Source organism: Colletes latitarsis, chromosome 8 (genome assembly GCF_051014445.1).
Source record: "Colletes latitarsis isolate SP2378_abdomen chromosome 8, iyColLati1, whole genome shotgun sequence".
In the NCBI taxonomy this organism is placed as follows: Eukaryota; Metazoa; Arthropoda; class Insecta; order Hymenoptera; family Colletidae; genus Colletes; species Colletes latitarsis.
In genome coordinates this window covers 30,350,939-30,372,834 of record NC_135141.1, presented here as the reverse complement: position 1 = coordinate 30,372,834, position 21,896 = coordinate 30,350,939, and the positions used below count along the sequence as shown (strand labels likewise).

At 44.3% G+C, this 21,896-nt stretch overlaps 1 long non-coding RNA gene across 1 annotated transcript in view; it reads left to right on the top strand.

Annotated features, from left to right (window-relative positions):
- Positions 1-21,896, top strand: part of LOC143344810 (uncharacterized) — a 74,965-nt gene that overhangs the window by 35,283 nt on the left and 17,786 nt on the right. Inside the window, exon 4 of the long non-coding RNA XR_013080159.1 lies at positions 5,026-5,125. This is a non-coding gene — a long non-coding RNA (uncharacterized LOC143344810). The remainder of the gene's footprint in view (positions 1-5,025; positions 5,126-21,896) is intronic.

Genomic DNA, 21,896 nt, shown 5'->3' with positions numbered 1-21,896 from the left:
GTCGAGGCGCTGCCGCGCGCCCAGATTCTATAGAATTTCCACGTTTTTCCACTTACAACAAGTAATTTCTATCGATCCTCGTCGGAAACCCTCGATCGGCGTTGTTTATGCTTTAGAAAAGACTGGTTACTCTTTGTTTCTTCAAACGATTCCAAAGAACACGAAGTGACACAACATTTGAAATAAACTAATTTTGGTAGACACTTTCGGGTTTTTTTTTTGATAATTTTTTGTCAAAGAACCGTACCTATCTTTCTTTGTCAGAATTATTTGCACGTATTTATTAATGTAAACAGAAATAGAGAGATCGTGAAACTTAGCTTCGTCTATAGACATTTAATGCATACATTACCGTATCTCTCTTCGTATTATTCGAAGAAATCAGCTTTTATATTCTTGTATTAGAAATTTCCTATTTCTGTCTCTGTAGATCGACTATCGGAAAATTTGTATATCGAGAGTGCTTTGGCTGCCTATTATTTCTGACTATCGACGTTCTACTGTGTACGTATAGTGCTAACGAACTCAAACTGAAAATAGATACTAAATTTGACAGAAGAAGACCTTTTATTCTAGTCTTCGTAATACTTCTCCGATATCGAAGAAATATTACTATCGCTCGTGCGTGTGAAATCCCCAAAAAGTGTGTCATGGTTTTATCAAGTATTAAAGCGAGATTTTACCTTAATAATAATATCGAGATTAAGTACTGCACTAAAAATAAAAATACGAACGAACGTCAACTTGACAGCTGTTATAAAATTTCTTGATACCTATTTCAAATTACGGAAAAAAGTCTGTAACGACAAAAAACACATCATTAAATTAATTATGTAAAATCTAATGACCGCTGTAAGTATGCCTATAAAGGTGATCGTTTCGCAGGTACGTTTTACGACGCGTTTGAACGTCGTTTGAACACTGCAATGAGAATTATGTTTCATAGTCTGGTTCTTAACGTTCCTTGACTTCTATACCGTTTCCTAATGTTTGTACTTTAAGATACAGAAAAATATTCATACTCGATCGTAAACACGTTTTTGAGCGATTATAAACGTCCACAACAAATCTGTGGAGAGCGACAAAGTACTTCAACTTTACCTAACTTTATAAAATTTAGTCGACGAGTGATGTTAATTTTTAAAACCGACGAGTTTCAGCTGCCACATTAGAACAACTTGCGTTAATCGAATCTCATTAGTTGTGTTTTAACATAGCATTCTACATATTCCGAATACTTCTTTTGTCTTTAACATAAAAATCTCCAGACCCAACCCAATTTAACAGTTTCGTCGACGTGCATCGAATTCGCGGTCGATTAATTTTCTCTTTCGTCGAAGTGTCCCGAAACTCTTCAATTTCCAGCGGGACTGTTTGTCGCGTGGCACGACGAAGGGAGGGAGAATTTAAACGAGCGAAATAAATCTCGCGGCCCCTTTCGCGCCGCGGGTTTTACGAGTCTCCGACCGGCCTGTGTACGCCCGTTGTTACTATGATAATGAGCACTATCAATTTGCATCTGGGTTATTAGCACTTGCTGGCTGTTCCTTGAAGTCAACGACAATTCTACCCGTAATTTAAGCCGCCTTATCGATTACTTCCGGCCGAACAGGCGACGCAGGTAGCTGCTACCGGAGAATTTACAGTCCCTCTCGGATCATCTTTTCTCCTGGACGACGCCTGGCTTGAACATTCACCTCTACGGTCGGGTTCGCCTGGGTGTCGTGTCGCGACGCCGTTACATCGTGCACCCTTTGACTTCGAACGCCGCGAAGTTCCCTTAAAACGTTCCCGGGTTCGCGTTCCATGCGTGCTTGTCTCGCGTAAAAATGCTCGAGATAACGACGCGAGATAGCTCGCGTTAGACGTACTATCGACTTTTCGTCGCACGAAAGTCGATACGGTCAAGGCGACGCCAATCCTTTTCGAACCGTTCGATGTTCCTCGGCGCTCGATACGATTCGTTTTCGGCCGAACTTTTCGACTAAAGCCCAGCTCGAACGGATCTCAGACCACGGTCCGGGATTTTGGGCGGCGGTGACCGGAGCTTTCACGTCACCGCCGCGTAAAACGAATTACCAGGCGGGATAATCGGGTAATAAACTTCCGGGACCGCGTGGGCGGCCACGTGGGTCGTCCCTGGTTGCGGTATTACGGCGTCGACGTCGGTGTAAATATATTTATTACGATCAGCCCTGCTCGTCATAATTCTCGTTCGACAGGTACGGAGCCCGCGACTCTGTCTCTCTCGTTGAAAATCCTCCGGGCTTAAGTCCGGGGTCGGGGATCGTCTTCCTTCCTTTTCATCGAGGAACCTTTGCACCGACGAGTTTCCCAAGCTGGTCGAGGTGGAAGGACGCGTGACAATAATTTACGACCGACGAGCTTTCCTTTCGGAAGGCTTTATCCCACCCGGATCCCCTGTAGAGATTTTTTTTATAATTGTTTACATATCCTGTTTCACCCCTTTGTTGAAGCAGCGTTTACGAGTTGTTTTTGCAAATTATTTTCCCAGTGCATCGGTGGGCAACGCTCGGGGTAGCAGTTTCGAGGTAACGTTGCTTTATTGGTCGTAAACGACGCCGCGTATTGTGTAGCTAAATCTTTCGTTATCGTGGCCTAAAATCGGTTGGCGCGAGGGTCGCTAACACGGTTGAATCGCTGACCCACATGTAGGTCAGGACGATTTTGACCGAGGAAAATATTGGTAATTATTCTGAACAATTTTTTTGCTCCTCAATAGATGCTGTAAAATTTATCTCATATACTTCTCAACGGGCATACAAGAAGGAATCTTACGTTTTGACCCCTGTACTTCATTATAAAGTGAGAGTATTTTGCGAGAGGTTAAGGATCATCGCTGAAAAATGATTCGTAATAATGTTCGCGGATGGTTCCAAGAGGATAAGACGCGAGCGATAAACAAGTTTACTGCGACTTCTCGCCTCGGTCAACCCGGACGAGATGAACTCGTTATTTGCGAACTTATTATCGTCCTGTGGCCAGGTACCTGCGCCGATGACGCGGGTCGGGGCACAGTTGTGAAAGAACGCTCCGAAAGCAAGGGATCTCGTTCGCTAAAACCTTCTTCGTCCCCGTTTCCCTTGCAACGCGATTCGGATCGTCGTACCATGGCTGCACAATAGACCTCTCGAATCGGCTTGGTAAAGCGGAGTTATTAGTTCCTTCGTTGAAGTTGGGACGGGGTAAATTCCAAGGTGAATCGACGACGAAACACAGGCTGGGCGAACATTTTTCTCCGCGTTGCGTGCCTGTAATGCACTGAGCAAAATGGAAAGATAAGTTCGGTAGAATTTAAGTTCACGAGTGACCGAAACGTCCCAAACATCTCATTGTTATTTCATCGGTGTTCCTTGTTGAACCAAGTTGCCTAAACATTTGCATCGGTTTGTCTAATCTGTGTCGGTGTGTTCGAATTAACCAGTTCGAGACGTGCATTCATCGGTCGTGCGTGGTTTCAATTGTGTAGTGCCGTATCTAAAGCGTCCATGTTACAATCGAACGGTACGATTAGGGTATGCGAGGGACGCGATGGAAATACACATAGGACGCATTGAAACTCCGCATTAACTCTAGAATGACGATTAACATTCACCTCTGTAATAGTTTCACGCTATCGACACGACACGGAGATGTCTTTTATTTATTTCATAAATTTAAGTACACGTTTGTACTAGAAAAAGAAGAACTCTAACTGTTCTAAGGCCATAGTTATTGATAGATATCGTTTAAATCAGATTAAAAGAACGTGGGTGACTTTAGAAAGTCAAGGCATTTTTACGTAAACATTTCAGATTTCTAGAAAAAGTATTCGATACCATCGGTCTATTGTTTTTATCCGGTGCAAATATTTTTATCCGGAGCGAGCGGGGACATCGATACGTCTAGCACAGGGATAGCAAACAAACAGATTGTTGAAAAAAAGATACAGAATCCCTCTTAAATATTCATTTCACGTTCGTCCACAGGTATTTGCTCCCGATCATTCTCCCCAGTATCGTGCATTCTGTCGTGTCGCCGATGCACCAGCCACGATTACGCAAATCCGCGCAATATTCCTGAGCGATATCTTGATGAAAGCATGATATGATGTACGGTCGTCAAACGTCCATTCGAGAATAAAATTCCAGTCGGGGATTTCCGGGATATGTTTCTTCACCAAAAATAATTGTAATTGACCCCCGCAATCGAAAACAATTTTTTCAGAATGATTTGAAATTTTTTAATGTCAATAAATTTTGAAGGAAGTGCAATATGCCAAGATAAGCCTAGAACAAAGGTCGAGAAGGAAATAATTGGAGTAAAAGTTATCGTTAATTATCTAGAGTTCCACTTCTCTGGTATCCTTCCGATTACATAGTCCGCTACAAGGGTCATCGTATCTCACGAAATGCAATCTTGAATGCTATAGAGTCCAGGGATTCATGCTGCACGTTCTATAGCAATACTGCACGCTTGTGATAATAACTTGTCCAGATTATGGCCACGTATTCCAGATGCGATATTCTGCGAGCAACTAGGTCGCACTCCGGACTAGGCGTCAATCATTTCGTGAATTTCATCTATTCACGCTGTGAAAAGCGCCGGTGGAAGCGTCGGTATCAGTAATCTCTGGTGGAATCAGCGGAAGAACCCAGAACCACGGCTCTCAAAGATGCACAACCGAGATGATCCGATATAATCTCAAGCTTTTCATCAGAATCTCGTACGTACCGGAGTGGCGGGAACAATCGGGTCATCGTCGTAGATAGGTTTCGGTCATTCCTCGAATTTTATTGGTTCACCCTCCGAAACTCTGGTGGAATTTCGGAAATTAGCAACGGGGTCGCGATGGCGCAGAATCTTCGAGCGTCCAGGAAACAAAAGGCTGCGGGAACGCTTCGTCTTTAAGATTAGACGAAGTTCCACAGTTAGGGACCCATTTTTTAAAAGACCTTTTCTTTCAATCGATTCGAACTTAACATTGAAGGTGGTCGAGTGCAGAAAATATATATTTTGTTGCAGAATGGACACCTCTTCAAGAACACTCCTAAAACTGAGGGAAGATGCGCTGTCCATCTAAGCTGAAAAACATTTAGGACGTCCAAACATCTGCAGAAACGAGGTACCATTTTGTCACTAACAATAAGTGTTTTTTTACATAGATTTTTTATTTTTTCGTAAGATGCAAGTGAGTTAGATCCGTGGAGCATTTACCCCTGTACGTTTTGATTTTTTCGCGGGTTTTGTTCCACTGTCGGTGGTCGCGTTTCGATCGTTTCGCGGAGTCGCGGTACCGACAATCGCTATTAGAATCGGTGAAGAAAATCGGCGTCGGTCACGGGGAAAGGGTACGGTAGCGAGAGGCGGAAGAGCAACGAGGGAGAGACAGTGACGGAGAAGGGGTCTGTAGTTATGGGAGTCGCTGGTGGAGTGGAGTAAGCATTGTAAATCAATACCCTGACGGCTGCCGGCGCTTCGAACGCGCCCCGTATTTCAGCATGCCAATACACTGGAACTATCCTCCATCGCTGGCTGGATAGCGGAATATAACGCTTAATAGAGGTCGCGGACGGAAGGGATCGAGAGGATGAGCGCGTTGGGGGAGAGGGATGATCGAGGCATAAGGGTACAACCAGAGACGGGCAAAAATTCTTATCCAGATACATATCTCCAGTAAAAAATGACTATTCAACAGTTACAGAATTAAATATCTCAAATTCGGACAAATTTTATTTTAAACTAGCTTTTGACTACTCATCCGTATGTAGGTGAGAGGATTTTTCATCGAGGAGCTGAAAGTTTAACTCCGAAGGGATAATATCGATAAAAATAAATTTGGGTCTGCAAATTTCCATGTTACAAAATTGTTACAGTTTAAGCTTGTTTGAAAGTAGAATGTTTGCCTCGTAGAAAATTTTACGAATAAAACAAACGCGTTCTAATTTAATAAATTTCCAACAACAGAGAAATGATTATTGACAGACGAAGGATCATTCTTCGAGTTTGTGGAGCTGGGACGCGATCGCGTGCATCGTCGCGAAAATTTCACAACGTAATTGGGTCGTCGAGTGTGCGCGCGACGATGCATCGGGAAACGCGGTTGATCGTTTCCTTTCTTTCGCTCGCAGTTCACGAGCTTCGAAAAAGCTCAAATTTCGCTTCGATTTACATCCTTCCAAACGTTTAATTCTGTAACGACCGATTCGCTTCGAAATTTTAATCTTGAAATAAACAGTGTCTTCCGAAGTATAAAAGCTGCAACTACTAGGGGGTGGTACAATCTTAAAGACTGCATAAGAACATTTAAAAAGTAGAGAATTCTAGGTTAAATATCTTTTCTTAATTCAGAACTACCAATTTCCTTTTCGACGAAATGAAAGATTCTCGCACGCGTTCGTCGGGTTTATCGCGCTTTTTTCCCGTTTTCTGGGACACTCAGAGTTACCCGTCTCTCATTGTGCCGCCCTTTTTTCCCCTCGTTATACGTTCAATCCGCCGTCGAGTTTCGCGACGAATTAATAAATCACTGCTCGTTCGCTCCCGAGTCCGTTCGACGCGAATGTAAAAAAATAAAGAAGCATGCTCGGAGACGAAATGGGGCAAAAATTTGTTACGTAAAGAGGAAACCTGGTGGATCGAAACGGGTCAACGTACCAATTTCGCGCGAAGAGACTGTGTCTCGTTCTCAACGACGTCCAACTTTGACCCAGTGACATGGTCCTAATGAAAACGTCTATAGCAGAATCTTTTTTAATTATCTCGATGGCTCGGAGTGCAACACCTTTGACCCGAAATAATAATAAAAATCATTCGCCCAATTCACGAGTCAACACTTCCCCAGCCTGGAAACTTTCGTCTACTGCATTTTACTTCCTTGTTTCGTTCTTTAAGCTCTAAGTAAATTGGGGTAACTTGCAAAGTGTCCTCAAAATGCTTGCAATAATTACTCGTCAATTTTTTAATTCCGTCTTGACATTTGGAATACTAAAACAAATAACGCTTCGAAATACTCGTTTTCTAAATGATCGACGCGTTCTATTTTCCGCTATACCGTGTCTCGAATCTCCAGTAAATAATCCCCGTTTGAATCTCGATCGGAGTTTTCGGGACTCCTCGCGGGTAATCCTTCTCTCGTTCCGAATCGCGGGTCTCGAGGTTCTCAGGAAGAAGACCGCTTCCGGGGCCAGGTGTGGGCCTCACGGGATCCTCCCGCCGTTCCAGGCTGAGGCCTACGATCACGTCGCGACGATTACTCGTGAACCACGGGTCAAAAACTCGCCGCTTAATCGGTAGTCGTCGGGATGAGCAGAGCGTTGGCATCGCGAGAGCAGGTGGAGCTATTTGGAGAACAGCCCACTCGAGAGGCCACCGTGTTCCTCTCTTTCTCCGGCCGTTCTCTCCCTCGGTCGGGTCCCTTCCTCTTCCCCTGCACGCTCTGTCGTCCTTTCTCTGTTGCACCAACAACCTCCTTGGCAACCCGCAAGCTTGGCAATGTTGCGACCGAGGAACGACCAGATGGTCCTGTATATCCTTGCGGCAGCTGCGACGGGACCCGTCGACGTCTCTCGAAGACGCACGAACCGCGCGGCACGATCGCGCCGAAAAATAAAGAAGGGTGCCCGCTCGAAACTGGAAGATCGATTTCGACGAAGGGTGAATCGCGATGCCTTTAGATTTTTCACGTTGTTGGCCAAACCACGGTACGAATCGGACAAGCTTGACCGATCAGGACGAATCGTTTTCCTAAATATTCGACGCGTGCAAAAGCTTCGAGAAGGTCGTGTTACTATATAGAAAATAATGTATTTAATGGATTTCATTAACATCAGAGCGAGGGTTGTCTTAGAGATCAAATTCACAGGTTAGAAACGATCCAGGGGACTCACCAAACAAACCACACATGTTTCTCGCAGTATTTTTAATATTAGTACCCCAAGAAAGTAAGATTCGTAGGACATCTATTCGTCAAGGACATTGTTTAGTTATCTTAGGAGTTTTCTGAAATACCCTGTAGGTTTTCAAGCTACTCGACATCCATACCAACCATGAATATCAGTTAACACGAAGACTCGAAGGAGTTTTCATCGAAGATACTCGGGAACACGATATGCTAATTAATATAATTCATGATTCAAAGTGAACCCCGGTTCAAGGGAACCGCGCGTCAGCGAATAAAAGCGAGCGCTGGATAAAAATTGAGTTCCGGGACAGGGTTATTTATGCGTATTATCAATTTTCGCGCAGCAGCTGCCACGATTGCATCTGAAATTCTATTTACGACGCGCGCGGAACGACAGAATTTTTTAAGGCCAACCGAGCCTTTGGCACGACGATACGATCGCTGCGTTGCATTTTTCGCGTGTATACTCGCCTTTCGTTCATCTTCCCCTCCTCCTACCCCATCCGTCATTCTTCTCGCGTTTAATGAAATTCGACGGCGACAGAGCGTGTAATTACGCCATTCGTGGGCCGCGTCGCTTGTTTAGCGCTCAATTCATTAACCCTGGTGAATTCGTAATTATCTGAAAAGAGACTCGTACTCCTTGCGGTCCAATTTAGCGTCGACGGTTTCACGTTGCTCCGCGAAGTGTACCCGTCTCATTTTCCTCGCCCGAATCGCGTCTTGCTTTAAATTAGAGGGAATATAGGGGTCGAGCGAACGACACGGCGAATTCTTCGTTCAAAAGCGCGAAGCAAGATTTTTTCGCGCGATTCTTCTTTCACGGGGGTAGAAAAGGCTTTCAGAATTATTGAGTGTGCACACGCTCGCTTGACAATGGAACTGTAGCGCAAACTTTTCCAATACATAGTACCGTTAGGTTGTTTCGACGCTACATCTCAGAAATAGCAAACTTTTTCAATGGGCCATATTCGATACTCTTCGACCTAATTTAATTCGTAAATTATTATTTGCTATTTCATTCGCTATTCGCGAAAAGAATTTGGTGTCTGGAATTTTTAGAGAGATTTATGGTATAAAGTACGAGTCATTGACAACAAGGGAGTCAATAAAATTGAAACCTTTATAGAGTTCTTTCAAATGGTCAACCGACCATAGCCGCGCGTGGGACGGTTACATTTTATTTGTATACCTGAAACGAGCCTTTAACAAGCTCATTAAAGCGTCGATTAAAATACGACTATCGTTACGTAACGTTACTTTGTGAAGGAAGCTTTCAGAGATACGTTAGTATTGTTTTATTTGAAAATAAAAAAGAAAAAGGAAATTCGATGTTTTCGGGCGTCGTTTTCGCGAAACGCGCGAGTCTAAAATCGTCCAGCGGTGCGAATTGCGTGGCGAAAGTAAAATTTCGACGATAAAACGAAAGCAGGTGGCCCGACATAAAAGCGAGGCGAGGGAAACTACGATGCAATATTGCGATACGTGTCGTCTACTGGCTCGTTCGGAGATCCATTCGCGAGGGCATGACCCGAGGGTCGTCCATTTTGAAAGGCACGCGCTTTATCTGCGGACTCATGTCACCATCGGCTTGTATTTTGTCGCAGATAAGAGCGCGCGGTTACGTTACGACGTCGGTGACAGTACCGCGAAAATATGGTGGCCTAAAATGGTCCTGCGAATCATAAACGTTCCTCTCATTTAAATTTTCTTCTTTATTAACCCTCACGACCAAGAGCTTTATTAACTCTCAGGCGATTACACAATCTTTGCAGCAAAAAAATTCAATTTTTATTGTAATACTACTTTAAAAATACTGTAGAACTGGTTCCAATGAAAATATTTTAGTAATAATAAAAATTGCTCGATGTTCACCTTTTCTCGAAATCATTCAGTTTTGTAAATAACAAGTACTCCAAGCAAGCTATTGTATATTTTAATTTATCATGGTATAATTTAACGAAAATATCGAGGATCTTTACAAAAATCACTTTGCAATAATTCATTGTAAGCCTTCGAAAGGAGAGTCATAGCACCTGGTCGCTAATGGCCACCATGGCAGTCGGAGCGGTGAATACTCTGCTCACAGTCGTATTATACGCGAGAAAAGTAATACTTATCGGTTGCAATTAAAGGTTTAAAGCTCTTTCGTTTTATTTTTCGCTGAATTTGTACACGACTTCCTTTCTATTCGTTCCTTTCACTTTCTACCTGTTTCCTACTGCTATCCACTTTTCTCGGTTCAAGGCGCGATAAGGCGCAGCGGTTGGAGGATAACAGAAAATTGTTCGTAAGTTATGGCACCCTTCCAAGCCACCGTGGCTGGATAACGCGGAGCACCGCCGCCATGGAGTTGATCGTAGGAGAAAATTGTCAGTAACTTATGACATCCTTTCTAGACACCACTCCTGCGCCGAGGATACGCCGCAGTGCGTCGTTGCAGCTGCAACTCGCGGCGTGTTGTAACTGATAGATGTCTTTTTTACCGAGCTGCAACTGTTGTTTTCTTTCGTCTCTGTTCTTCGCGCGAACCCTAGAAAGAACGCCACGAACAGTTACGTTCGAGATTAAGGAGGAGGCTCAGTGTGCCCATATATACACTTTCCATATTTTTTTACCGTAAAACGGTCTTTACAAACTACTACTTTAATTTTATCGAAGCCCTACCGATTTTCTTTTTAGCCAATCTTTCAAAATATGAATTCACATGTTTTTAAACTGAAAAGAAATAAATATGATTTGCAGATATTAAGGGTGACTCGAATCTGTGTCGAAACACGTATAAGTAATGCTTGTTCGCGAGAAAAGTTTCAGTTTCTTGATTTTTTTGAACTAAAAGTGGAAGTTCCGCATAACCCATACTTATTTCAATTTGTTCGAAATTGAATAGACTTGTATTACAGAATTATCAGTGACCAAGGACGCGTCTTGTTTCGATCGGCAAATAAGCTTCTTCGAGCGATAAAACGGAGTCATTTAGCAGTGGTTGTGTTACCTTTGGACCTCGTTATCAATAACGATATGCGTATTCATCGATTCGACGAATCGAGACGCACGATGCCGTCGCAAATAGTGGCATTAAATCATTATATATCGTTGCGATAACGACGAATCGTTCGACGAATTTCTCGATTTTCACATTCGATCGAAAAGCGAATTATTTCTGTTTTAATAAATACACGAATGTCCGTAAGACAAATATTTGTTTTATTTTTTGGGAAATGGTTTGCTTCGGAGTAACCATCTCCGCGCAGAAAAATATGCAGCAGTAATTGTCAGGCCGTTCGATGAAAATAAACGCGTGCCAGGAATATAAATTGCATTTTTCACGACATCGTGTATCGGGACAACGCAGTTTATTTATTTGTCGTGTCCGCGAGTATCGATCTGCACCGTTCGAAACATTTCAATCTCTATTTGCCATTCGTTTCGTCGTTCTTTTCGTTCAAACGGGAGTTGGTCGAGTTGACACACGATAAATTCGCTCCTTTCTTCAACCGCATCCACTAATTACTCTTCGTGGAAGTTGGTCTCGAGAGTCCTTGAAAGCAGCCTTATTTCCGATAGGCACGCAACTGCAGCGTCAGCCTTTAGATGGAACGTGGTAACGATTATCAGACAGCAAGGGTGGAAATTGGGGAGGACGTCGTCTTCTAATTCTGCGAATCGATTTCTTCGCTTCCGAAGCGAACCAGAAAATTTCACTCGTGACTATTAAATTAATATAAATTTTTTATATACATATCGAAGAATATTTTACATCTTCAGGTTGCAATATATGTTTTACATATAAATTTTTTACTTTTTCTACAAGAAACAATTCACAGAAATCACCAGAAATTCGAAATGGAAAATTTCGCTAATTTTGCATCGCAAATTCTACTTTTCTAATGCACAGTCGTCGAGAAAATTTGCACGTTTGCGTTCGCGCTCGATGTTTCGACGAAAATCGGCGGAGAATTTATTTCGAACGTCCACGCAAGAACACCAGCTACCAATTAACCGGTGGTCGTTGCGACACCAGGTCTCTCATTAACATACGCGGACAATCGCGCGATAGTCACGGACCGACGAGCCTGACGGTTCATTGCGGACGAAACAATTACTCGAACCGCGAATCCGCGCGCGGAAAAAGCGACCTCCCTTAATCTCCTTTCGTGCGTAACTTTTGGTCGATTGTGCAACAGGTGGTGAGCTCGACCTTCGGCCCTCGGCTCGTTCCTACGCGCCATTCGAAAGTCGTTGTCTCCTTTTCCGCCTGCTCGAGCTACGACGACTGGCCAGCCACCAAAATATACGCCGGATATCGCACGCATTTCCCACTTTGCTCAAACCGAAAGCAAAGGCACGCTGCTGCGAATAATTAGAATTTTTCGATAATTCCAAGATTGTGCCAAGATGCGTTCATGGTTGAATAATAAGAAATGTTGTTTTCAAAACGAGGCTAATAAGACTGTGAATGCTTTTAAACTCAGTTGCTGTTCGTGAAGTGCTTTCGTTAAGATTTGTGAATAAACAATACAATTTTTCTTTCCTTCGTTTCTTTAATGGCTAATAACGAGCATAGACCATTTCCTTTCGCTCCGTTTTCAGTTTCTCGCGAAACGAGTTTTACCCCGAAAGGGTTACACGACCTCTGGACTCCGGAAAGATCTATACAGGCGACCCTTTTACCCACGGACGTCGCAGTCGGTCGCGTTGCGTCGCAGTTGCGATCTATGTTATTTCCCGGTTATCCGTAGCCAATAATCACGTGGTTCGGTCGTAGGGTCAGACCGTAGACGCAGTTTTCCAGGAAACCATTACGGATCTACATATACAGCGAGCACCTTAGCCTAAATTGGCCGTGTTCGTGGGTCCAGAGGCGATCGATTCGTATCTGTGGCGCGGCACGCCGCTCTGCGGCCTTGCTCGAGTGTATTACACTCTCGAATCTTGTGGAGAGACGGACACAGAGAGAGGGAGAGAGAAAGAGGAGGAAAGAGAATATGGTATCGAAAGACTACGAGAGAGAGGGAGGATAAAAGTGAGAGGGAGGTTGGCACGTGCCTCGTCGCCAGGTTTGACTTTCCGCGCGTATACTAATTACGGGATTCCGGTTGCGCGTTCAATTTTGTACCCTAACTAGCTTGGATAACGCGTTACGATTAAGGTTTCGAGGGGGACTCTAAAGAGACAGAATTACTTCACGTGTTCCTGTCTAAACGTGAAAGGTGCATTTGTATAAATTAGAGTAAATAACCATTGGTCAGAAAACCAATATACCAACAAGGTCTTAAGCGCGATTCGCCAATTTACTCTGGAGACCATCACTGAATTAGCTTGCTTCTGTTTGCCAGCCCAAGAAAATGACGAAGTTCAACGATGATGCGTCATCCACTGTTCGTTGTTATTTTGGCACCGCGGCCAAGACTGACTATTACTGGTCCAAAATTTCAATAGCAAAACGATTCGATAGAATTGGAAAGAATCGCTCTTGGCGTTTTGTAGATGAAAATAGAAATGAAAGAAGAATCTCTGGAAGACGGAAACGTCGTGATTGTCGGCCGACATCTAAGCGCGCAAGCAGGAACATAATTTTCCATGGCTCTTAAGTTTTTGTTACACTGGCCTGAAGAAGGCCATCAACATAGGCCGAAACGTCGACGAATAAATCTACGTTGGCAGAAATTGCTCTTACTACCAAAAAAGGAGTCTCCAGTTATTATTATTCTCCTCGTCCTTGTGAATCGACGCACCTGGACTCTCGTAGTCCTCGTCAAAATCGTCGAGTCGGTAATATATTGGATCAGAAGGAAAATTTAAGACACTGGAAACAAAGTTTCTACCAATATCTTCAACGCTCGAGACATCCAAGAGTCGGGAGCTTTGAATCTGCATAATTTTATGAACTTGGAGCCATGTCGAAGCCAACCCATGGTTCGTACGGGCTTCCCGCGTTCAGGAAAGCTGGGTCGCAGGTATCGGTCGAATCATCCGGATTCTTCCGGGGCTGTTTGCGACTCCAGCGAAGAGACATCCGCCGCGCAACGGGGAGGAAGACGAACGCTAGCGGGACAGAGGGCAGAAAGAGAGAAAATCGAGCGACGAGCACGGCGCGGCCACGGCCGTTAGTCAAAGAGACGACTCCGCGTTGATTTACAGCTTACTAAATAGACGGCTCTTACGGTCCTGATGTTCTCGACGCGGAATGCACACGGAGGACCAAGCGGAAAGACCCGTAGGAGGACGCGGCGGAAACCGACGAAGAAAGAAGGACGCGTGTTCGTCGCCCTCTCGAGGGGAGACACGGGCCCACGGGACAGAACGAGAGGGAACGAGCTATCGAGCGATTGGTTAAGTAGGGTCCGCGGATACACGTAAGCGAGGTCACGCACGTTTCGAGTATGCTACGAGCGCCACAAAATCCTCCGACAGGAATGCTAGCCGATCGGTCGGAATTGCGTCGCAGGTTCTTCTAGCCTCGTGCTTCCGCGTCTCTCTCGAGGCTCCCATAACCCTTTAAAATAAGTTTTCGTCCACGTAAATTGCGTACCAGGTGCTCCAAAATCGTAACTCTGACACAACGACTCAATAACCGGAGTGAACTCTATTTGCTGAATTCCTAGTTGCGGAGTTCAACGCCTAAAATGTAAACAGTTGCCCCTAGCCTCGGTATTTATGGAGCAATGGCGAAACTATAAGAAATTCGAGCGTTTTGCGGCACCCTCCTCTCGCGAGTGCATCGTTGGGAAGTCGAAGCAGACGCGAAGTCTCCAAGGAACCGTCGTCAGCGATCGAGAATCGTGACCTCGAGGAATTGTTTACTCCCGACGAAGTGTGGCGCAATTCAGCGAGCTCGGCGACACGCAATCGTCACGGTTCTTCTTGATACCGGATTTAAAGGCCTTATGCTCGGTTTTCACGAGTCTCCGGTGTCGCTGAGTAATCCTATCCTCGGACACATCTAGCCAGCATATAATGTCGCTTGACCGGTAGCGCAAGAAGCCCGGCCGCTTGTTCCTCGTAATAATTTTAATACAGCGGTCCGCGTCTAATGACTTCGTCGTTCTTGCGTTCGTTTCGCGGACATTCCGCGGCAAAGTGTAAACGTGACGTCGCGGAAACGTCGTTAAAAATTATGCTCACGCGGCGCATTTGCAAATAACTTGGCCCCGAGGCTCTCTCGGGATTGTTGGATTTTAAGAACAGTCCGCGCCTCCATTATGCAAATATTCGTTATCCGAACGTTACGCTGTTTAGACCAGGGATTCTTAACACGTTCGTTGCAGAGGAGGTCGATTTACCTCGCCCATTACGCGCCTGCTCAGGGACGCGCACAGGTATTTTCGTGCCCGGTGCAGCAACCTTACACCACTCCCTTTTCGTCTATTTTTTACAAGATTCATATTCTTTCACTACTCCAATAACTGGCCTAGCATTTATGCACAAATGTCTCGTTAACAGGTGTCTTATCCTTGGCATAAACGCGTATCTATATTTTAATAATAATAATTTATTGTACGGTTAACCCCATTAATCGCAGATAGTATTTTCTGAATCGATTCGATGAATTTGAAAAAACAATCCGAAGGTTTCCCAGTTAAATTTGGCGAATACGTCTCCAAAAGAGACTATCCGTCCCCGCCGATCCAAATAAGTGCAAGAAAATGGAATCCCACGAGCTTCCCCTCGATTAAAACGTTTAATGTCGGCGTCGAAGTGCAACATTAAATATTTCAACTTCCATGAATGGACGGACAATTATTTACGGCACCCAGCGAATCTCTTCTGGTTTCCTTATTTTCTTCGCAGAGCGGCTCGCGAAGAGGGGAGACGCTCTCGAGCGGGCCGAAGATTCATTCGGTCGGTTTTTGCGCAACTCGTCGCTTCGGTAACCCTCTTCTTCTCTTCGTTCGGACCCTCTTCCTGAGACAAGGCTCTCAGCCGGTCATTGATTCGACGTAGATCTCAAGATCAGATCCTCTCGTGCGAAGCGTCCTTTGAGTCTTCATTGAAATGCCTTCTCTTCTCCCTCATTGCTCGTCTCTCTCTCTCCCTCTCTCTCTCTCTCTCAACTCCTTTTATTTTTCCGTTCCTCCCCCTCCTCTTCGATAATTCTCGTTCTGTGAGCACGTTCCGAGTTGCCTTCGGTAAAAAACAGCGATAATTGCGCTCGTTGTATGCGTGCAACGTGGCGTATCGCGATTTTATCGTCGTTTATCATAGCAGTATATCATAGTCGATGGATCCTGCAATAACTTGGTCAACGACGGTCCAATTTCAGCGCGTAAAATAAAATTAATGGGGAAATTATACAATTCGACGGACACTGTCGACGCGTATGAACTGTGGAAGATGTACAAAGTAGAATTTTTGGAAATATCTCTTCTGGAAAAAATAGTTGTCAGCGAAATTAAAGACTATAAGCTTCGCATCTCTGACTCCTTTTTATCCTAGTTTTATTAATCATCGATTACTTGAATTTTTACCACGTTTCGGGAACTGTCCCAGCGTGCAGCTCGAGGGAATCTCGACTGATTTTCTACCCAGGCACGATCCGTGGATTTTTGGTTGTTTCGTTTTGGACCCTCCCGGGTTGCGTGCCGAGTGATAACCGGTCGACGGATTTACCGTTTCCTATCTCGTTGGCCGATCGTGCCTCCCGGTTGGACGTTGTTTATGACACGACGATTGTTACAACTCCGTTTCGTTCGCGGGGATGAGGAAATTATTGAAACGTTACGCTCCGCGGCGTGGCGAAAAAAAACCGAAGTATTCAAACGCCCTCCTATCTCTGGATCCTCGTATCACGCATGGTAAAATCTTTATTAATCGAACAGCTATCGTTTTAAACGGTAAAATGTTTATATATTGAGTGCAAGAAGAAAATCATTATCGTAACTGTTAAATTTTGTTCAATTTTTATTCATCGTCTGTTCGAATATTTTTGTCCAAAATATTAATCAGGCGGAGAGCAGCTTTCAAATTCCAGGTTCGGGGAAGTTAATAATAATGTGTATTCGACTGAATTTCTAAGCAGCTTTAAAGGCAATACCGCGTTAAAAGCAATAATAGATGGCCGGGTTAAAAATAACGCGAAACGAATGCCCGTCTACGTTAAGGATAATTAAAAAAAACATATACTTTATATCCCACATGCGAGCTACGAATTATTAGCGTTTGATTCATCTTTGAATTTCGAAAATATTTAACTTAAATTTACCATGCACTCGGTTCCATGATTAATTAGTATGTTCATTATTCGTAGACTGATATATCAAGATGTTGATGGCTTGATAATCGTTAAGAAATTCTATGTCCCTACTAATTTCCAGTAAAATTTTCATTCGTTCGTTGTGAAATATTTAATACTACAATTAAAATTTGAACCCTGAACCGGTATCGAGGGGTGGTTTGACCGCTCTGTGCATCGATCTGCATAAAATGAAGGCAGTTGTGCAAGGAAGTTGGGTGCTTTCTATTTCTTAATAGTTCATTTTGAAGTGTAAAAACGTTCCACGATACCTGTTAAGGGTTAATTTCAATTCGCGATTCGAAAATCGTATCTAGATGAGAGTGTTGCCTATCTTTCCGTATAGTATATCTAAGATTTGACGGAGCTGGTGGTACAAGGAAAAGCCCGGATTGCGTGAGAAGGACGGCACGCACAAGCTGCGTTCGTGCGGCGTGCTGGCGCGTGTCGCAAGAGGCAGCTGTCCGTTCATTGTGAAAGGAAAAAGGAGGGAAAACGGTCCCTCGGGAGGGTGGCCGTAGGGTTGCCCGGATATATCGCGTATAATGGCCCGAAATGGCCAAATTATAGAGAGAATCTCGAGTACGTCGACCCTATTATACGTACACACACACACACACCGCTTCGAATGCCTCTCGTTGGATCATCGTGTTTTAAATCGTCGAATGACGAGCTCACCGGGGCTTATTGGCAGCTGATTATACGCGAACAAGTAGGAATTTGTAACTAACATATCCTGGTGACCCGTGTTCTTTCAACGAATGCATAAAATTAATTGAAAGATTGGTGACACGATCTATATTTATTAATTTTTTTTATAAAAGTCTGAAAGATGTTCGTTCGAGACTTTTTTACCATTACTTATATCGAAGTAGGAAATTTTCTTAAAGTTACAAGACTCGTAAATATTGTCTTATCGATATATTCGAATTTAAAGAAAAATCCCGTATATTTAGCGTTGAGTAACTATTGGAATTTTCTTTTAACGAGGAATTTAATTACAGGTCCGATAATTCCTAATGTCGTTTTATTTCAATTACCGTCATTATAGGCCCGTTATCCCTTCTTATTATCGTTATCGCGTTCCTTTGGTCGGTCGTTTGCGTCTGTTGCGCAAAGGCGATACCGCATCGATTACAACGACAGGTGCGAACCGCTCACCGTGGCCCACGATTATCCCCAAACAGGAAAAAGGATTCCTTATTGACAACTAATTAACCGACTGGCACGCTCGCGTTCGAAGACTGCATCCTTCTTGGAATAATAAATATTTTCTTACCCAGATAGCATCCTAACGATCCCAGGATATACACCCTTCATGAATATAAAATATCTCTGTACACGAAGTAACTTCGTATATACCAAAAAAAGACTGTAAATCAATAACGTTAATTTGGTACGGAGTTTATTTTAACGAGTCAACGGTATTTAATTTTATCGTAAATTCAAACTGTACTTTAAACGTTTTTATAAATCAACTGTGCCATAAATAGCGTTATATAATTTTCGTTTTTTTCGCGAGCATCACTTATAAATACGATTTCTTTAACAAGATAACATAGAAATAGTTCTCATTCAGATAAAAACGTAGAACAAAATTTAGAATTTAAATTATAGAGTTAAATATTTCTCAATAAGCGAAGAGTATAATTGTTGACCCGTAGCTTATCCCTGGTAAAAAGACCTCTAAAGTTTGCCTTTGGAGGCATCGTAAATATTTGCACTATGAATGCGGCGTACCTCGAAGAGGTGTATCGTCACACCTGACTGAAACACTGACCATCCATGTACAACGGAATCGAGAAGCTCGATCCCCCTTATCCGCTCATCTGGGGTGGAACCACTCTCGGTCTTCCCTCCAGCAGCCGGGTCCGTCGAACAAAAACAAACTTCAGACTCCGCTGCCTTTTATCGGGATTTCCATTTTTTACGTGCTGCTTACTCTGACGTATTTCTGCTGAGTCCGAACCCGAGCGAGTCGGTTCCACCTGCCAAGCTGCTCGTCGGAAATCCCGACACGGTGCCCGTCTATTTTAATTAACCACACGACGAGATTTTACGAAAGGTTGCTTCTCGAAACCATTATATTTGCGCGTTGAATTTATTTCGAACGCTTTCATGTTCTACAAACACGTGAACGCTCGAAGAGATGGGAAGCTCCGACAGGACGGGATCACAAAATTGTGCGTGAAGGTCTTCGCGCCAGCCTTTTCGCCATTATCATAAAAATGTGGACATCATCGTGGCCTTTGTGACGTCACGTTGGGAAAACCGATAAGACAGGACCACGCCACAATGGCCACGATGACGACGCAGAAAACGATTTCACCCGGGCGATTCTTAATCTCGATCGAAGCAGCTTTTCCACCAGCGGGTCGTCGTTCTCTCTTCTTCCTGCGGTTTCTATCGCGAACGCCGTTGGCAACCGCTAATTAGACACATGCCCGGCCATTGTGCCTATGAGAACGACGCGATGATGCAGTGGGATTCAGCCGACGCGCAGAAAGAGGAAACGAGAGGGAGAATCGTGATTGTTCCGCCGAACGATACCGAAAGTTCAAGAGTTTTTCTACGGAAACGATGATTCTAATTAACGACGCCGCGTATCGAAGATGCACAACGACACGTTCCAGTCTTCTCGACTATCGTTTAATAGTGCAGGGCGTCCATGTTTCTCTTTGTACGAAGCTTCCCCGTAAAAAGGAACCCCGTCTCGATTTCTGTCGACTCGTAATTTTGATTCGCGCGACGCCCGGTGTCGGGACACCCCGTATACTACGCACGAACATACCAAAACAAACAGAAGCAAAACTACACGCTACATTAGACCGACGTACGCGCGGAGCATACGGTTCCCTGCGAGGAAAAGGGATCGAACGAGGACAAATCGAGTTCTCCACGGTTCGATTCCTCGGTTCCCTCCCCGGTAGTAACGCGACTCTCGGAAGAGATTCGGAGTCGCAAAGCCGTGGAAATCCGTCTCGCGAGAGATGGACTCCTCCGCAGGTCGGAATATATTTCGAGCGGCCAGGGGACAATAATAGGGGGAGGTCGAAGAAAAGCACCGAGCACCGTGCGAGAAAACGGGAACGATGGACCGTTATTCCCCATCTGGCGAACGACGGACTGCACGGCACGTAGCTCGTGCTCGTGTTGCAGTCGCGACTAGGATTATGACGCCATTCCGTCACGCTCCATCAAGCATCACAGTCGCCAACGAGATTACGCTTCCTTCTTCGTCGGTAGACGCGACGAACGAATGCCACGACTGTGACGGCTTCTTTATCCAGCCGGAAGATTTACTACGTCGAGAATCACGGAATTAGTATCCCCCCATCGTTTTCCTACTCTTACTCTTCCTTACCCGTCTCGTTGCAAGACGAAAGTAACGAAAGACCTGATGCACTGTCGCGATCGAAAGATACGGCGAAGTAGAGGCGATGAGTTTTTCCCTCCCAAGGTTAGCGGGTGGCTGCCCCCTCTTCTCGGTTTCTGGTTCCATTGTAATAGGAAAATCGGCGAAAGAAACGGTAGTTGCAAAGGATTTTTGGGTATCTCTGTTATTCGTCATCTCTTTACAATACGAACTCGTAAGGTATTTTGTTACTTTTACTCTTCCTTTCTCGTAGTTTTACAACATAGAACCACTCAAAGTCGTTTGACAACCCCTATTCTTGATTTTCGATAGTTTTACAATATAGAAGAAGAATTAGTTACCTATCTCTACTCACTTTTCATCCCTTTGCAATACGAGCATAGCACAAGACTATATAGAGACACTATTCCCAATCGAACGAGCTCGAAGTGTAGACGCAAACGAGTTTCTTCTCTCAAGGTCACCGAGAGCCTATCACCCACCATACGAAACAAGATTCCTCTTAAGACAACGACCAACTGCGAACTCGTATTACTACCAGTGATTCTAATTAACTTTCGCCGACTAGGAGCTAGTTCATTTCTGCATATTTATCGCTGATCGATGCACAGGGTGCCTCAGAAATATATTAGGCGAGTCTTCACGTTACAAATACATTAATAACTCGAAAACTAAGATTGTTGATCTCTGTTGCATCGAGGACTCGTTGACTTCATCGACTCGTAGATTTCCCAGATTATCAGAGTAGCATCGAATTGTTGAAAGCGTTGTTCAATGGAGGACTGTGCTCTTCCTTAATACGAGAATCACGTCTGTCCACGGGCACGTCTTTTCCCAGCCTCGTTTCTTCTTCATCGGCCGTCGATCTCGGAACGCGAATAGCTCGGTGGAGATTCAGCAGCTCGGTCGAGAGACGCTGAAGGCTTCGGCTTCTTTCTAAAAGGACGAGGACCAAGGACAAGGAACGGGAGAGCATTTAGCTAAGCATGCGACTAGTTTTTGTCGCGTAACTGCGAAAGGAAGAGAAACGTAGGGGAGGGCGAAGATACTTCGCCAGCCAGGTGGCAAGTATGCTCTTGAAACCTGCCGTACGTGCTGAAGATCTTCCCGAGATACGAGTTTAACAAGGTCAGGAGGATTACGGATTTATAGCATGAAAGGTCTTTTCGTCCGTATTTATGCCCGCTTTCTTTGCGTCGATGACGATCCAGGTTCCGCTTGATCGAGATCGATTACCGTGGCGATTCGGTCAGAAATCCTTAACGCTTCGCGATACGTCGAACTTACGCCATTTTCCAAGACTATGGCTTATAATGGCTACAAGGCTTCATACGAGATATTCATAGAAGCAAGTATCCGAATTCACCAATTTATATTTTAGC